At 38.8% G+C, this 18,845-nt stretch overlaps 1 protein-coding gene across 5 annotated transcripts in view; it reads left to right on the plus strand.

The window, feature by feature from the left end:
* LOC106883406 (epidermal growth factor receptor kinase substrate 8) overlaps nt 1–18,845 on the plus strand; it is a 258,007-nt gene that overhangs the window by 192,595 nt on the left and 46,567 nt on the right. The gene's annotated exons all lie outside the window — the stretch shown is intronic.

An 18,845-nucleotide genomic window follows, 5' to 3' on the forward strand; every position in this document is an offset into this window, starting at 1 on the left:
ACTATAAGCTAAATTAAAAATTTAATTTTATAATATAATACATAAGATTTATCATAATATGAGGTTATGGTTTATCAGACTTTAAGATATAATATACAATAAGAAACATTATGTGATGCACATAAGGTATTTGATAATATGTATTATACTATAAGGAATATCATAATATAGATAAATGAAACTTTAGGCATATCAAACTATAAGATATATCATATTACAACATAAATCATAATACAATATATATTCTCTTATAAGAAATATGTATTTGCTATTTGTATGATTCTGTTAGGATTAAATATACAAACAAAAATAATATAATTAAATTACAAGATATAATAAATATATAAAACAATAAAAGACTTGAAATAAATATATAAAACAATAAAACACTTGAAATAAAGTATTTTATAAATAATAACAAGCATTTCAATTGATATAATTACTAAATGATAACTTATCACAAGAGTATAACAGTCTGGGTGACTATTAATATCAACCTGACCAGTCTGCTAAGATTAACAAAGGTCATAAAGCTGTCAAAACAAAGCTGTTCTCATCACTAAAACACAAATTTCTGTGTGCTACTAATTATCTTGTTGCTTGCTCCCATCTTATGAACACCTTATCAACAACATGCAGTGCATTGGGTCTAACAATCAGACTGGAAAAGACAATCATAATATACCAACCTGCACCGGGTAAAGCCTTTTCTGAGCCACATATACAAGGTCTGATCAATAAGTATCCGGACTGTTGCCATAATAATGAAGCTAAAGCATGCAGAGTAAAGCCACTTGACACAAGGTTGCAGAAAGTGTATGGAGAAGAGTGTGTAAGCTAAAAACAAGTGTACGAGTGGTTCAGATATTTCCAAGATGGTGAAAAAATGTCGATAGTGGCAAACACTCTGGGAGACCCACAACCAGCCGAACTGAAAAAGCATTGCAGATGTGCATGCAGCTGTGAGGGTAAATTGTTGAATCACCATCTGTGAGTAATCAGATTTATCAGAGGATGTATAGATGAGTTACAGTTCAGTTCTATCCCTTATCACTGAAGATTTGGATATGAGATGCATGTCTACCAAGTTTGTACCAAAACTGTTTCCAGCTGACAAAAAGACACTCAAGTTTCAGTTGCAAAATTCTCCTTGATTGTGTTGAGAATGATGAAAACTTTTTAAAAGCTTTGTGTAGGCCTCTGAGCAAGTATCGCCAAGGTTTTGTTAAAATTTGATGCAGATTCTCTGCTCAACTTTCTCTTTCATGGTCAATGTGATGATCACACACTACACACATTCCTTGCTTTAGCTTCGTTACTATGGCAACAGACTGGATACTTATTGACCAGACCATGTATGTGTGTATGGTGAGAAATTGCAGGTTGTGGATACATTTGTGTATTTAGGTGGTACTGTTGCCATAAATATTCCTGATGATGAAATCTCCCACCAAATCAAGAAAGCCAGTGATGCATTTGGAAAATTAGCCAAACATCTATAGTCTCAGTATGGAATTTCACTTGAAACAACGTTGAAGTTTACAGTACTTGTTTTGTCTTTGTTGCTATATGCATATAAGACCTTAATTACTTACCAGAGACATATGGAAAGGCTGGAGCAATTTCACCAACAGTGTCTCTGTCATATACTGGATATTTGATGGCAGATGTATGTATGTGATTCTGAAGTTTCCAAATGCAGTTAGTCTACCAGTATATAGTCTCTATACTTCAACACTGATTATGATGGAGTGGTCATGTGGTCAAGATGGAAAATGATTGGATCCCTAAGCTATTTCTGTATGGTGAGTTAGCTCAGACTAAAAAAACCAATGCACAAACTGAAATTATAATATAAGGAATGCATGAAGAATACACTGGAGAATGTTAAAAAATCTTGGAAAATGAATGAAAAAATCTTGCTCTAGATCATTCATTGTAGAGAAAAGCAGTGTGTGATGAGAGGAGGAAATTCAAATAAAATTGTGTTGAATATGAACAGATCAAGGGAGATGTTCATAGGCATCTTGATGGGAATTTGCCCAAGTATGTTGGTGCACAGTCCAGTGTAGCATGTAACAAGTGTGGGCATATCTGTTTAAGTAAAGCAGGCCTTAGAAGTCCTCAGTGAACCTACACAGGAAGGTTGTTAACTATGCATTATACATCTCTACCTGTAAATATTATGGAAAAGAATGTACATCAAGAGGCAGACTTAAACATTATATGAAGTTCCACCCCAAAAGTATTGTAACACCTACTGCAGGAGGTGTCCATCATGCCATGTCTGTGCAAAGTAGTGTAAGTCCCTAGCAGGACTGAAGACCCACATCTGTGTAGATTACGCTTGAGAGAACAATTGAACAATGGCATTGCTTGAAATTGAGTTGCAGCTGTCATGTATGTAAAAGTGTGCTATTCCAGAAGTATAATAGTTAGTGAGGATATGAGGTGGTGGTATATGTGTACCTTGTTAAATATGCATTAAGAAAGCATGGTGCAGGCGTGGCTGTATGGTAAGAAGCTTGCTTCCCAACCACATGGTTCTGGGTTCAGTCTCACTTACGTGGCATCTTGGCAAGTGTCTTCTACTATAGCCTCAGGCTGACCGAAGTCTTGTGAGTGGAAACTGAAAGAAGCCCATCGTATATATATGTGTGTGTGTGTCTTTGTGTCTATGTTTCTACCCCCATCACCACTTGACAACTGGTGTTCATGTATTTACGTCCTCATAACTTAGCAGTTCACCAAAAAGAAGGCTGATAGGTTGAGTACCAGGCTTAAGAAATAAGTCCTCAGACTGATTTGTTTGACTAAAATCCTTCAAGATGGTGGTCCAGCATGGCCTCAGTCAAATGACTGAAACAAGTAAAAAGGAAAAGAGAATAAAGCATGAATATGAGAAGGTCGCAGTGGGTATGAGTGTCAGGCAGACATATTTGTTTTATGAGAAACCTGATAAAGTTGATACTTGTTTTTTTTGAAATTGTTCTAATGGTGTTGTCTTGTATCAAAGAGCAAGAAACGGAGAGACATTGAGTGCTTTTTGAAGTTGCTAGACAAATGCTAATGAAGTTGTAAGTTGACAAACAACGTGTAGCTCAAGCTCTCATCTTGTTTCAAGATACCTAGTTAATACTTATACACATTCATGTATATACACATGTATGTATATACACATGTATGTATATACACATACATGTGTGTTTGTATGTATATGCTCTCAAATGCACATATACTCCCATATATATATTCATTTTCTATATACATATAAATTTGTAAATATGTGTTTGTGTATGTGTCTGTGCATGTATGTATATATATATATATATATATATATATATATATATATATATATATACACATATATATATATGTGTGTGTGTGTGTGTGTGTGTGTGTGTGTGTGTGTGGAGGCGCAATGGCCCAGTAGTTAGGGCAGCGGACTCACGGTCATAGGATTGCGGTTTCGATTCCCAGACCGCGCGTTGTGAGTGTTTATTGAGCGAAAACACCTAAAAGCTCCACAAGGCTCCGGCAGGGGATGGTAGCGAACCCTGCTGTACTCTTCCATCACAACTTTCACTCTTACTTCCTGTTTCTGTTGTGCCTGTAATTCAAAGGGTCAGTCTTGTCACACTGTGTCATGCTGAATATCCCTGAGAACTACGTTAAGGGTACACGTGTGTGTGGAGTGCTCAGCTACTTGCACGTTAATTTCACGAGATATATATATATCTTGTGGCTTAGTAGTGCATGGCTTAGTGGTTAGGGTGTTGCACTCACAATTGCTAGATCATGATTTCAATTCTTAGACTGGTTGTTGTGTTGTGTTGTGTTCTTGAGCAAAACACTTCATCTACATTGCTCTGCAATCACTCTGACACCTGATGCATGGTACACTGTGCACTTGTTCAGACCATATTGATTTGATGGACAGAGTGAGCTAATGTCCAGCATGAACATTTGATCATTATAAACAGATCAATTGTGCAGGTTGTTTGGCAAAAAGCTGAACGCTCATTCGTCATCTTCAATGGGGGAGTCCATCATATTGTATTGTAAGAAATATCTTTCTTTATTCAACCTTTAGGTTAAATAACTAATTCCTCACATCAAACTTTAAGGAAAAATTTAAGAACGGATAACGCAGTCTCTAAACCAGAAACATAACAATATTTATTCATGGAGGAAAATAGGCATGGTTGCTGAGACGCCGGAATGTTGTTGTGAGCTGTCCCCAGAGTTGGAATGTTGGAGAGACAGCTTGATATGACCACGCTCATGTGAGAGAGCTCTGTTGGACCTGTGTTACCTCTTCGCCGGCCGGCGAGAAAAGAGAATGAAAAGAGCGGGAACGTTTAGATGATGAATTCCACGCATGCGCATGAGACTTCCCGTGTTCCTTCCGGAACTATTCCCTGCACATGCGTGGATGAAAACGCAGTAATGGCGACTGTATATTTGGCGCCAAATGACGTCACTACAATGGCTCCCCCTCGAGTGTGGAAGCACGAAAATAGAAATTTTGGAGGGACGTCTGAGGCAAGATGGCCACTGAAACCAACCACAAGATGTGGCACAAACACACACAAAGAAAATCAAAGAAATGAATGTTAATACGCAGGAAGTTGTGGTCAGTGAGCAGAGCTGTAGTTGAGCGTCGGATGCTAGTTGGGACCTGTTACCTGGTACTGAACATTTTAACTGGTCTGTTGATCGTGAGTGTGAATGCGACATATAAAAACATAATAAAAGACAGGCCGTCGTATAAAGAAAAGAGTGTGTGTGAGTGATACATGTATGTGTATGCGTTATATACAGCAGATAGAAAAAGAGTCAGTAACACGTGAGCATTTATACCAGTTTGTTGAGTACACAATTGGAAAAGTCTGTATGTGAAAGAAGTTGAGGTTGTGTGTGGCAGAGCGATCACTAGTTGTTGTGATGTTGGGGCTTCGATGCCGGGCCGGGTTCTTGTTATACAGATGTTCGTCGCTGGCTGAATTCTCTTGTCTATTATTAATCGTGGTGAATATGAAACACCTAACAGAATCGAAGAGAGAGAGATGTGCCGCGGTGGTTTGGATTGGTGTACATGGAAATCGTGTTGATGATATTGGCGAATCTTGTTGTTCGTAGTTAAAGTCGTGTTGACTATGGTGGCGAGGACGATGCTTGGTAGTAGTCGTAGACTCTTGCTGCTGTTGGCGACGGCGGTGGTAGTCTTGGCTGGACGAAGCTGTTGATGGAGTCGCTGTAAACTGGCTGTGTTCTGTAAATGTGGTGGTAATGATATTGACAGTGGTGTTTGAAAAGGTACGCTTTTTCAGACGGTCGACAGACACAATCTCTGTACGACCATTAGCGTCGACCTTGAAGAAATTCAACCCAAGGCTGCGGGTTGGGCGAGGCGTGTAAGGAAGCCTTAAATTGCCTATGAAAACGCTCAACCATTCCATTAGAAGCGGGATGGTAGCAGGTGGTGCGTATCAGGAGAGAGAATCTTGAGAAGGTATACGGGACTGGTATCTATTCGTGTGAGACCAAGAGAAAGTCCTGCAGCTGTGGAATAATCTGATGCGAGTGAGTGTGTGCATTCTCTATCTATGATATCAGCAAAAGTTTTCTTGCAGGATTGCATTTTTCATGAAAATGCCTTGAAGGGGTGCAGAAGTGAATTGTGTCTGGCGTTGTTGTCGTGGGCATTTGCTAAGATTAGCCCGAACGACGACATTGTGGCATGCTGGCGCGTTGCCTTGGACAGACGATTTTCTCTGTTAACTTCGTGACCAACCTGGGGTCGAACAGAGATAAGTTGTGTCTGACAAGAACGCAGAGACCATAAGTTGACATCCGACGTACACAGAGTCGGGAAAAAAAACTGAGTGGGCACAGACATGATGATAACAACTCTAAAGGCATAATATCGTGGGGCATGTGTAGAACTGGGTGTGTGCGAAGAAAGAATTTCAGACATTCAAAAGGAGAACCTGTAGTAGAAGCCATGCAATAAAAACAGGTGAGCAATGCGTGTGCATGAAATGTGCAATGCCAATGGCCAACGAGAGAAAAAAAATATAGAACATTCAAAAACATATGCATATGAATTCAGTTGTTTCAGTGAAATGAGTTGTCACGGAAATAAAATCGTCGCGGAATTGAGTGTTACGTGTAAAGATGTGCAGTAAAAAAAACATTGAAATAAGCAAAAATGACAAACTTAGCTAGAAAGTGTCCTGGTCCTGAAAAACTAAAAGGTAGCATTTGAAATGTAAAAGTAGGCGCATGCAAAGAAAGTTCAATCTATGACTGTCGAAAAACGTTGCTCGTGTGGGCTTCCATAGAGTTATCCGGTTAGTTCTTAGTCAGATAGCTGTTCAAAATTTACTTATGTCAGCGGCTTCTCTGGTGGATCTGTGCATTGAGTTGCATTGCATTCTCTGGCAGGTCGAAAGTGAATTGTGGGTGTCCATTGTGTCGGTGAGTTCTTTTCCTTTGTGATGTGCGACAGTCGAAAGAAAACTATGCAGAGAAAGTTGTTATTCTTGTCTTCGATGTGATGAGCATGTTGAGAGACAGGCGACGGCTCGTGTAGTATCGGTCGGAAATGCTGTAGAGTTAATATCTCACTGTGGTTTGTTTGTGGTCTAGAGTTTCTTCGGCTGCGATTCTCGTCTTCAGGGTCACCAGTGTAAGAAATATCTGTCGGTAGATCAGAATCCTCGGCTGCGGTTGCTCTTTGTTCGGGGTCACCAGTGTAAGAAATATCTTTCTTTATTCAACCTTTAGGTTAAATAACTAATTCCTCACATCAAACTTTAAGGAAAAATTTAAGAACGGATAACGCAATCTCTAAACCAGAAACATAACAATATTTATTCATGGAGGAAATAGGCAGCAGTTATTTGTGAAGCTCTGGTGCTGACATGTTAGAGAGCTCCGCTGTTGGACGTCTGTCCTCTTCGCCAGCCGGCGAGAAAAGAGAATGAAAAGAGCGGGAACGTTTAGATGTTGAATTCCACGCATGCGCATGAGACTCTTCCCGTGTTCCTTCCGGAACTATTCCCTGCGCATGCGTGGATGAAAACGCAGTAATGGCGACTGTATATTTGGCGCCAAATGACGTCACTACAGTATCATCATTTATCATCTCTTCCATGCTGGTGCTAGAGTTGGATGATTTGACTGGATCCACTGAGCTAGAGGACTGCATAAACCTTTTGTGCCGACATTGATATATTATCTATAACTGGATGCCCTTCCCAATGTTACCTTTTCTGATGGAGGGTACTGGTACTTTTTTTCATGGTTTCAACATTGGCAAAGTTACTGAGTAACTTGCAAAACAAAGAAACTCTCTCAACTGAGTAGGGGTCTCGTAGAGAAAGAGGTGGCTTATGCCACATATTGAGGGGCTAAAGTATAATTGAGGGTCAGGAACAGATGTCTTGCTATAGAGGATTGACATAGCTACCTACATTAAATAGGGGTAAATGGGTAGAAAAATAAAGATGCTGGTGATAAAGTGTCAGGGTACAAGAAAGTGAGTAGAATATGGGCAGAGGATCAGGAAGGGTAAGAGGGTAGGTTTGTATGGATTTGAGAGGAGAGTGATAGATAATTAGAGAAGGGGATAGAGGTGAATGTAATGAATGGTGAACAAAGGTGGAAGCATATGTTTGGCTCAGGAAGAAGAGGTGGTAAGAAGCAGTACAGAAAGTGTGGAAAGTAGTAATATAATAAAACTGTAGAAAGATGAGAAATAAGGAGATGATGTGTGGGATGGGAGAGTGGAGGAGAGAGAGAGAGATGTACAGTGACAGAAATGGAAGTTAGAGGTATGTTTGGATGAATATATTGAGTAGTAGACAAAGGTTGGGGAACATCAGTGGCACATATGAGAAGGTATTAAGAATGACAGCAGATATGAGAGGGTGTTAAGGATGAGGTTATGACAGTCATAGGATGCAGCTCAAGGGAAAGAGAGAAACAATTGGCAGCACAGAAAGGGGTGCTTAGTGAAAAATAATGTGAGAAGGGATGAAGTTGAAAATGAGGGATTTGTTGTTAAAAAGGAAGTGGTTCCAGGAAGAGGGGCAATTTGTAGTGCAAAAGGGGATGAAATATATACTGTTCTGTTCTTATACGAGCTGTTGTGTAGTAGCATTGTTAAATGAGTGGAGCATTGGATGTTTAGAAGAAGAGTCATTGGGAAGACTTAACAGAAACAGATTGGGTGTAGGGATAGGGTTTAGACATGCCTTTAGGACCTCTCTTTTTGTTTGTCATCTCCTCCATGAGGCTCAACATCCTGATGTCAGTCTTCACCACTTTGTCCCAAGTGTTCCTGGGTTCTCTCCTTTTCCACAAATTCCATCTACATTTAGCAATCCATATTGGCAGTTCTTTTTGCCACTGTCCTCATCCATACCCATCACTTGACCATACCTGTTCAATCTCCTCTCTTGCATGCTACATCTAATTCTTTTTATGCTGAATTTTTCTCTCAAAGCACACACAAATTTACAGACAAATATATACTTTTGTAAATAAGCATAAAAAAAAATTTGTAAGTATATCTGACATGCTATGTTTTTAATTTTCACATTTTTTAAAAGAATATTGTTTACATTTGTCAGCCAAAACAAATATACTTTTGACTGAATGTTACAAAATAACTTTCCCACTCTATAAAAAACACATGTAAAACAAGAACTCAAAATTTTGTTCTTGACACAAGGGAAAGGTATAATGTTATATAGTAAACTCTAGACTGAATATGTTAACAGGTTTTGAATTCAAGATGGCTACCATTTCACTTGGTTTATGCTTATTGTTGTCACATAAAATGCATATGTGTGGTATAATCTCTATTTCCCTCTTTTGTTGATTCTGAAATTTAGTTGAAGATTATTGATTTTTCTGACTGAAAATTAGTGTATATAAAGAAAAGCTGAAGATGACTTCTTTTTTTTAATAAATCTATTGTATGTGTATAGATAGATAGACAGACAGATAGATAGATAGATAGATAGATAGGTATATATATATATATATATATATATATATATATAGAGAGAGAGAGAGAGAGAGAGAGGGGGGGAGTAGGAATGATCATCATCATCATTAATGGCATTGTTATTATTCATTCACCAAACAATAGGAGGCTCACCTTTGGCCTGACCTTTTTTGTGTATCATCGCTTTTTGCAGCACCTGTGCATGTGTATGTGTGTGTGTGCGTGTGTGTGCGCGTTTATTTTGTGTGGGTGATAGGTCATTAACCCATGGCATGATGGCTTTGTATTCCTTCTTCTGAAGAAAGGCATAATATAGATATAAGGAAAGCACGTGAACACTGTTAAGCAAGGAAAATCTGTCTTTAGTTTCTTACGGTGCTTATACTGTTGCTTACAGCTGTGAACTATAAAGCTTTGCAATATTAAATTCCATTTAGAAGGATTCCAAAGAGTTTGTTATTTTGACTATGGAAATATTGCAACACCATGGACAAAGTATAAACTGTCGATTGTTCAGCTGAATGCTCATAACCTGTTGACCAAATCACCTGTGGTTTTCATATATAATGATATGCAAAGAGAAGAAAACAAAACCAATAGGAGAGAAAAAAATAAGGAACAAAATTACATATTCAGGGCTTAAGATTACAATTTTCTTATTTATTGGGCATAGTTAGGAGGTGATGAATTTCACTCCATAAACACATGGTTTTGGCTTCTAACCCACTGTGTGGCACCATAGGCAAGTGTTATTTAATATAGATTCATGCTGATTAATGCCTTGTGAATGAAACAGGAAAGAAATTGTGTATGTGTATACATAGACATATGCATATGCATATATATATATATATATATATATATATATATATATAAACATACACACATATATCTGAGACAAATTGTAAGTTGTTTATACATACATATATGTGTGTGTGTGTGTGTGTGTGTATTGAGAGAGAGAGAGAGAGAGAGAGAGAGATTATAACGTCTCTGATATTTCAGCTCTTAAATTCATGGGCTTCAATAGTTGATACCTTTTTACATTAACTCTTCAAGTAAGAAGTTTTGGAGTGAAGCATTTTCCTTTTCCTTTTTTTTAAGTAAATGTTATGCTAGCAGTGTTTATTTTACATACTTTTGTTGTTGGCACTCCGTCGCTTATGACATCGAGAGTTCCAGTTGATCTGATCAACGGAACAGCCTGCTCGTGAAATTAACGTGCAAGTGGCTGAGCACTCCACAGACACGTGTGCCCTTAACGTAGTTCTCGGGGATATTCAGCGTGACACAGTGTGACAAGGCTGACCCTTTGAATTACAGGCACAGCAGAAACAGGAAGGAAGAGTGAGAGAAAGTTGTGGTGAAAGAGTACAGCAGGGTTCACCACCATCCCCTGCTGGAGCCTCGTGGAGCTTTAGGTGTTTTTGCTCAATAAACACTCACAACGCCCGGTCTGGGAATCGAAACCGCGAGTCTGCTGCCCTAACCACTGGGCCATTGCGCCTTCACTACATACTTTACTGTGGATTATACTCAAAAGTTTTAGCTGATATTGCATTTGTGCATAAAATATGTTTACTAGATAAATAAGACTGACATAAATGTTTGTCATTAAGGTTAAATTAGGGACCAATTGGATAATACCATTTCAAGTATTCCTGTACTTTCATCAGAAATATACTACCCTACAGTTTGTTGTTACACTGTCAGTCAAATGGGAGTATGCAAAGCTTAATAAGTTCGAAAGCTTATAGCTTAGATGTCAGTGGTTAGTGTACTAATCTCATGACTATTCTGTTTCAGATGAAGTTAACTGGTTAATCAGTCTTTAGTACTATATTTGGTCAAGATAGTTTGTACCTCTTACACACAACATCTCACTGTTATGATGGAGGGAAAAAATCTATTCTTTTTTCATTCTGAAACAATAAGTACAGTTTGCACTTTTCACAAGGTCTTTATATTTTGATAGAAACAAAAGTACGAGGTGATATCAAAAAGTTCCCAGACTAGTTCCGTAGCACACCAACAGATGACAGCACATGGTTGTGTGTGCAGTGAGAGCTAGAAGTAACCTTCATGAAGCAGTGTGCCAAATGATATTGATGTGTTTACTTCACAAATTGTGAAATTTGTGTTTTTGTGATCATGTTTATGCTGTAGTCTGCAATTTTGTCATGGAGAGGAACAAAAAACCAACATGAAATTTTGTGTTAAACTTGGGAAGTCTGCTACGGAGACATTGAGCATACTTTGGCAAGCTTACGGCAATGCGGCAATGGGGTTGTATGCAATGTTTTGTGTGGTACAGGTGCTTCAAAAGATGAAGAATGTTCCTGGAAGATGATGAGTGATCTGGTAGACCTGTCATGAGTGTCAACCCTGAAAATGTGGTATTGTGCATCAAGAATTCGTCCCCCAGGGCCAGATCATCAATTGAGGGCAAAAGTGACCGGATCTGTGGAGCACAAAGAATTGGATTCTTCACAACAACAAGGCACCTATCATCAAGTTCTCCCCACTCATGAGTTTGTCACCAAAAACAACATGGTATTGCCTCCACACCTGCTCTATATACCAGATTTAGCACCTGTAGACTTTCATCTCTTCCCCAAGATGAAAATGCAGCTCAAAGGTTGCCATTTTAACACTGTTGAGATCCAGACTGAGTCATAGAAGGTCCTTGACTCGCTTACAGAAAACAACTTTCAGGCTGGATTCCAAAAGTGGCAGGAACATTGTGACTGGTGTATTGTTGCACAAGGTGACTATTTCAAAGGAGATGATGTTAAAACTCAAGTAAATAAGTTATTTCTTATTAAACATAACTAATCTGGGAACCTTTTGATACCACCTTGTACAATATTCTTGGTTTTCATATCAATCATAAATACACTTTGCACTTCTCACTTTCAATATTTTCATTTTGTTGTCCAAATCTCCACTCTATATGGATTTGATAGATACTTGTTATATCATTGAAACATGTTGGGTCTGCACCTCGGTGACTCCTGTGATGGAATTGAATAAGCACTAGGAAAGAAGAAGAATATGTAGTATCAAATACTATTATCAAATTTGAGAGTTTATATCACTTGGGACCATTGGAATACTTGAGGGTCACCTATAGAATTGAGTGTTGCCAATTTTGTCTGTTTGAAACCTAAACATTAGCAGGAAAGAAAAGGACTAAAACAAAAGAACTGATCTACTAAGGCCACATGATCTGCTAGAAATAGCAGCCAAATCTTGCTCAAATCACAAGCTAATACCTTTAATGATGGAAATATGCAGGGTCTCCAAGTTTTTAGGTAGAATAGGGATACTTTTGGACGCCACCTGAGGATGAAAGGAACTTCCTCTTTCCATCAGAGGTTCACAGGGTGCCTTCTTGTATATTTCAAACTCTTCTTTAGCTGTCTGGGTTCTGGATTCTGAGTTCCAGGTCAGTATACTGGTTGAATCCCTTTTTCATAGACCCTTGAAGGATATATTGGATAATGTAGTCCCAGATACACTGCAACCTGAAATTAATATATAGGAGGATGAAGCAGTGATGTAGCAAAGTGTGGTATAGAGGTGGGGGTGAGGGCGGCTGTCATCGTCATCATTGTCATCTATGTCTATGACATTGTCATCAATGTCATAATCAGCATCATCATCATCATTACTATCATCACTGTAGCCATCAGAGCCAACAGCATTATCAACAATAAATTGATTTTTAAAAAATTACATTTCAGTTACTTTTCATTATTAAAATTGTTCTTTTTTAAAAAACTTTTATCAGTCTTTCATTGGCAGATCTGGTAGAGCATCTGGTTCCCATTATGTTCAAGAGTTCAAATCACTCAGGATTTGACATAGCTTTTCATCCTCCTGGAGTCTATAAAACAAAGTGCCACCTTCCTTCCTTCCTTCCTTCCTTTTACTTCCAGACTTTGGCATTTTGTTTCCTTTCTTTCTTTCTTTCTTCCTTCCTTCATCACCTTACATCACATTCTTTTGCTCCCCACCCCCACCACTCTGCTTATTTCTTCTTTCATGTAAGAGTTAAAGTAAGATTAGTCAACTAGAAGAAAGTGGTGATTTAGAGTTGTCACATTTATGTGTGTATGTTTGTGTGTGTGTGTGTGTGTGGGGTAATAGGGCAGGAGGGAGCTTGTAAAGAGGAGTGTCCTTCTGGGTCTAAATATGATGTAGCTCAATAAAGAATCTAAAACACAACTTGAATATGTTCTTGTTGTTCGTATACTACTACTACTACTACTACTACTACTACTACTACTACTACTACTACTACTACTACTATGCCACTAGTGCTACTGCTACTACTGTTGTTACTGTTACTACTAACCACAAGTCTATTTTTTATAATTTGCTTTCACTGCAATGCCAAATGAGTCTGTATGGTTTTTAATCATTCCCAAGGCAGGGTTAAAATAGAAGACACTTTTCCAACCATGTGGTTGCATAGTGGGCTTCTTAACCACACACTCATGCCTATTTTTTCTACATTTCTTCTAACCAACTGTCTTAAAACTGGCTGAAAAATGCAGTCAAAAAAATTATAATTTCTCAACAGTAGGTGTAGGTGTGGCTTTGTGGTAAGAAGCTTGCTTACCAACCACATGGTTCTGGGTTGAGTCCCACTGTGTGGCACCTTGTGCAAGTGTCATTTGCTATAGCCTCAGGTCAACCAAAAGCCTTGTGAGTGGAGTTGGTTGGTGGAAACTAAAAAAAGCTTGTTGTGTGTGTGTGTGTGCATGTCTTTGTTTCTGTGTTTGTTCCCCACTACTGTTTGACAACTGGTGTTGGTGTGTTTATGTCTTTATAACTTAGCAGTTCAGGAAAAGAGACTTATAGAATAAGTACTAGGCTAAAAAAAAAAAAATAAGTACTGGGATTGATTCATTTAACAAAAAATTCTTCCAGGCAGTGCCCCAGCATGGCTGCAGTCTAATGACTGAAAACAAGTAAAAGAAAATAAAAGATAAAAGATAAAAAGAAATTCTCAGTTTTATGATTAGACATAAACCAAGTAAATCTGTTACCTGGCAAATTGCGAGACGTTTCACATTAAACAATGTGACAGTTAATAACATCACATAACACTATCATCACTTCAAACCACCGACTCAACCTTATCATCTATCCTTCTCTCTTCTGAGAATAACATCAATTGCTCTCTGTACTTTGAGTGTTCATCTTTGTAATGTATTCTGACATTTTGTGTCACTTGTTAAAAAATTTGTGGTTCCCCTAAAATTTTAGCACTCTAGGTGATTACTTATTTTACCTAGTATATAGCTCTGACAATAATTTCGTGTAATACATTTTATTTGATTAGGATAATATGTATGTGTGCATGTTTATATATGTGTATGTATATCATAATAGATCGCTAACCACTACACACATTTTTTTTCTCTGCTTGTTTCTTTCCGTGTTTCTTTCTGTAGAAGAGCGTAGGCTCGAAACGTTAAAGGCTTTTTCAATTCCTGAGTGTTATACTAATATATCTGTTTGTTTTCTACACCACCTGTCTTCGTCTTTTGTTTTTTTTTGTGAATTCTCCCTATATATATATATATATATATATATATAATGGAGAAATTATACAAAATGTATAAGTGGATGATGAGTAATGCACCAGCACAGTTTCGATTACCTGTTATTATCTGTAGATTGCAGGAACTTCATAGTGGTGGTTGAGGTAACAGTATTAATAAAATAGATGGGAAAAAAGATTTTATCTAATACAACACATGTTTCGACCTGTTCTGGGTCTCTTCGGGTACATAAATAAATGAAAAATAAAAAGTCTCACTTGAGATTCGGTTTTACGTATAACTAAATGTCCATCATATATATATATATATATATATATATATAGGTATGGGTTAGATGATTTGACTGAAACTGGTAAGCCAGAGAGCTGCATCAAGTTCCAATCTGATTCAGATCCAATGCCAAATCAGATTGGAATCTGGTGCAGCTTCATGGCTTAACAGTTTTAGTCAAATTGTCTAACCTATGCCAGCATGGAAAGCAGACATTAAATGATGGTGATGATGATGTTGTGATGATATATATATATATATATATATATATATATATATACATACATCATGACTCTCCTGTCTTTCAACAACCTATGGTGGTTCTGTACTTTCTTGCTGAATAATGACACGGATGGTTTGTTTATAGTGAGCAAAATGTTTGTGTTCACATAAGCTCTCTCCCTCCATCAAATCGACATTCCCCATACTGGTGCCTGATGTGCCACATGTCAGATGATGAAGTAATTGCAGTGCAATGTGAAATGTGTTTTGCTCAAGAACACAATGCAATGTCCAGTCTGGGAACCGAAACCAAGACATCGCAATTGTGCAACACCCTAACCACTATATTTGCAAACACACATACATGCACATGCATGCATGCACACACACACGCATGCACGCATGCACACACACACAATTATGTGATTTGACTGCAACATCAGAGTGTTTAGCTCTTATTGCTAGCGATGCAGGTGTTTCTAACAACCTTAGTCATATTTAATGAGATTTATAGTTTTCTTTTTTGGTAAAGCATTGCCCACTGCTGCTTATATTATATATCATCATCATCATCATCATCATCTTTTAATGTCTGCTTTCCATGCTGTCATGGGTTGGATGGTTTGACTGAGGACTGGGAAGCGAGGAGGCTGCACTAATCTGTTCTGGCAAGGTTTCTGTAGGTGGATGCCCTTCCTAACACCAGCTGGCATTGGCCACGCTTGAATGGTGCTTTTTATGTGCCCCTGGCATGAGTGCCAGTCAGGTGGCACTGGCATCAACCATGACAATGATTTCACTTGACTCAGTAGGTCTTCTCAAGCACAGCATATTGCCTGATGATTGCAGGGTACTTATAAATGGGCCAGTTATGCAACACTGGCACCGGCCACAGATACATTCTCATTTGGCTAGCTGGGTTTTCTCAAGCACAGCATGTCTCCAAAGGTCTCACTCACTTGTCATTGCCTCTCTGAGGCCCAACGTTTGGAAGTCGTGCTTCATCACCTCATCCCAGGTCTTCCTGGGTCCACCTCTTCCACAGGTTCCCTCCACCGTTAGGGTGTGACATTTCTTCACACAGCTGTCCTCATCCATACACAACACATGATCATACCAGTGCAGTTGTCTGTCTTGCACACCACATCTGATGCTTCTTATATCCAACTTTTCTCTCAGGGCGCTTACACTCTGTTGTGTATGCACACTGACATTACAGATCCAGTGGAACACACTAGCTTCATTTCTTTCAAGCCTATGCATTTCCTCAGCAGTCACAGCCCATGTTTCACTGCTGGGTAATATGGCTATTTGCATGCATGCATCATACAGTCTACGTTTCATTCTGAGTGAGAGGCCCTTTGTTACTAGCAAAGGTTGGAACTCTCTGAACTTTGCCCAGGCTAACATTATTCTAGCAGCTACACTCTCAGAGCATCCACCCTCGCTACTGACTTGGTCACCTAGGTAACAGAAGCTATCAACTACTTCTAGTTTTTCCCCTGAGCATGTGATGGAATCTGTTTTTTGTACATTTTTGGTGTTTATTGCTCCTGTGCATCTGCCACACACAAAATCTACCTTTCCAGTTAACCTTCCTTTGATATTGCTGCAACTCTTATGTGTCCATAGCTTACACCGGGTACATCTTACGGAGTATCTACCTATGCCTTTTCTGCAGGTTGAGTAGGGCTATCTACTTGAAGGGATTTGTGATTTGTCTGCCTTCCTACTTACTAAGACTTTGGTTATTGCTAGATTGACTCTAAGGTCCTTTGATTCTAGACCTTGCTTACACACCTGGAACTTCTCCTCTAGTTCTGGTAGTGACTCAGCTATTAGAGCAAGGTCATCAGCATAGAGGAACTCCCTGGGGCAGCCTGTCTTAAATTTCTCTGTTATTGCCTGGAGGACTATGATGAGCAAGAGGAGGCTGAAGACTGATCCTTGGTGAACCCCTACTTCTACCCCAAACTCTTCACTATACTTGTTGCCAACCCTCACCTTACTGACGACATCCCTGTACATGGGTTGTACAGCTCTCACCAACCATTCTTCTATCCCTAGTTTCTGCATTGACCACCAGCTAAGGGGTTGGGGGACCCTGTCAAAGGCGTTCTCCATGTCAATGAAAGCAAAGTACAGAGGTTTATCTTTGGCTAGGAATTTCTCCTGCAGCTGTCTTACCAGAGATATAGCATCAGTGGTGCTTTTCCCTGGCACAAACCCAAACTACATCTTGTCTAAACTAACTCTCTCCCTAATTAGTTGGACTATGACCCTCTCCATGACTTTCATCACCTGGTCCAACAATTTGACACCTCTGTAATTATTCCTATCTAATGTGTCACCTTTACCTTTGTAACAGTTGACTATAGTGCTGCTACACCAGCCATTGGGTATGACTCCGTCATGTATCACCTGATTGACTATACGGGTGACTAGACTATAGCTGACACCACCAGATATTTTAAGCATCTCTGTGGTGATTCCTGATGGGCTGGGGGCTTACCTTGTCTTCATATCCTTAATTGCTTTATCTACCAAGGTACTGTCAATTTGGATAGCTGGTTACTCTGTTGGGTCGACATTTGACAGACTCTCTATCTCCCATTCATTCTCTTCATTTAGCAAGATGTACACTATAAAAGATGTACCTTCATAGTGGCATCTCCAAGTCTCTCTTTGCAGCATCATTGAACGCAAATGAGCCATCATCCATGCGGACACATCTAGAGGGAGAAGGGATGGGGAAGCATTCCATACAGTAAGCCGTAATAGGTGCTCAGGAGAAAGACATCTGGTAGAGGTCAGAGGATAAAGACTTCTGGTATAGGTAGTGGTGGTGGTGGGATGAGGGTGCATCACAAATGGCAAAGCACTATATATATATTTATCAAAATTACATAAAAATATCCTGAAATATCAAAGAGTAAATTTGTTCAATAAATTCACCATTGGCTTTAACCCTGGCCTCCAGATGACTTATTTTGTTGACCCTGAAAGGATGAAAGGTAAAGTTGACCTTAGTGGAATTTGAACTCAGAATGAAAAGACATATGAAATGCTGCTAAGCATCTTGCTTGGTTGCTAATGATCCTGCTACCTTGCCACCTTCAAGGGTTCCTTCATATTGATTGATCTACAAATGTATTGCATGTAAGAGGGAGGACATATAAACAAGAAGAGGTAGGGTGAAGGGAGAACAATGAAACGTTGGATCACATGACTTCTCACTATAATCACCTCCACCACCATCAACACTACCATTATTTTTCTGTTGCTACTAATATCAATCATGATGATCATCGTCATTATTAGCACTATCATTACTCATCATCATCATCATCACCACTACCACCATTACCACTGCTATTGCCATCATTGTTGCTGTTGTAGCCATCACCACCACCACCACTTTCATCATCATCACCACCATTTGCATTTGTCTTCCCTATCACAAAGCTAAAGAATGCTTATATTGCAAATTGAGAATTATTGTAGCAGCAGCTTATACTTTCCAATAGAATTCACTCTCCTTTGATAAATATTGTTTAACTTTTAAACTTATTTTCTGCCTATTAATGTTTTTCTCTTTTGCATTCTTAGCAATACAGCTTACTATTAATATAGATAAAAAATACTCTCATGCTCTCTCTCTCGCTCTCTCTCTCTCTCTCTCAAACATGCACATGGATTAATAAACTGCATACATACATTCATATATGTATGCATGCTTTGTTATCATTCTACAG

This window comes from Octopus bimaculoides, chromosome 11, assembly GCF_046866305.1.
Source record: "Octopus bimaculoides isolate indiv1 chromosome 11, ASM4686630v1, whole genome shotgun sequence".
NCBI classification, from domain to species: domain Eukaryota; kingdom Metazoa; phylum Mollusca; class Cephalopoda; order Octopoda; family Octopodidae; genus Octopus; species Octopus bimaculoides.